This window comes from Stylophora pistillata, chromosome 8, assembly GCF_964205215.1.
Source record: "Stylophora pistillata chromosome 8, jaStyPist1.2, whole genome shotgun sequence".
NCBI lineage: Eukaryota > Metazoa > Cnidaria > Anthozoa > Scleractinia > Pocilloporidae > Stylophora > Stylophora pistillata.
In genome coordinates, this window is record NC_142526.1 from 24,431,070 (window position 1) to 24,432,071 (window position 1,002).

General features: G+C 38.6%; 1 protein-coding gene across 5 annotated transcripts in view; it reads right to left on the minus strand.

The window, feature by feature from the left end:
• LOC111334947 (uncharacterized) overlaps positions 1–1,002 on the minus strand; it is a 7,352-nt gene extending 6,350 nt beyond the window's left edge. For 3 of the 5 annotated variants that reach the window (XM_088730540.1, XM_088730539.1, XM_088730538.1), the window contains exon 1: positions 853–1,002. The gene's annotated coding sequence lies outside the window, so the exon portion shown is untranslated. Of the gene's footprint in view, positions 1–502; positions 630–852 lie in introns of those variants that run through there. The other 2 variants (XM_088730536.1, XM_088730537.1) reach the window with 2 other exon arrangements.

Below are 1,002 nucleotides of genomic sequence, written 5' to 3' on the forward strand. Positions count from 1 at the left end.
TGTGATCGCAACAAACAGAGCAATGGGAATCACTATTAGAATATTTCCAGAACAGACACAATTTTACGGCCTAATGAACAAAAAGTTTGCTTAAGCGAACAAAGAGGACGGAAGAGAAAGAAACTGAATACATTTCCATTAATTATATTCAAAAAGAAAGCGTAAAACGATGGCTCTAGATTTACACGTGATTTATTTCTTTGGATGTTACGGTGAAGGTGGTCGTACATCCTGCTCCTTAGTTGAGCAGCAGTTGATAGTTTTTCTCCTCAATCAACGAGAGTAGTTAAGAGTATTATGCTACAAACCGATATAGACCAGTTTATTACACAAGACTAACCGTGTGAATAAAATGTCACAGGGATTAGGCTGAAGCAAACTGCGTCTTTTCTCTCCTCACGATCGCTAAATCTTTAGTTTTACCCTATTATCGCATCGATATTTGTTACCTTCAAATTTTCGAAACTGCGATTAATTTAAACGTAACATCAAATGCTCTCACATTTTAGAACAATGGATGCCGCGGCCACGTGCTTCTGAATTCCAAATTTCTTGATTACGTTTTCCTTCTCCTTTACCCCTCTTTTCCTACCTTCTAAGGCTGTTTGATGACTAGTTTCACAGACAAGAAATTACTGACAGCTTTCCCAACATAGTTTGGTTATCTGCCTAGTGCACACAGCTTTCGATGTACCGACGTGAAAAGAGTTAGCTAGTTTTAAGTTCCAACTACTTCGGTTGGCAAGGGGTTCAAAAATGACCGTTGCAACTCAGTACCAAAGGATTGGAGATTTAGAATTTCTTTCGGAGTACTTATTAAGAAGTGAAGCTTCTACTGAAGTCGAAACTTACCTGAAAACATTCAACAAATCCTAACAGATGAAGAACAATTTGTTGAGCAAAGAATATATGTTACTTCATGATGACCTCATCTCCTGCCCATTTGTGGAGTGTAACTCGAGAGACCAGCGTGGGATTAACTACGGTCACATGATTGTCGAC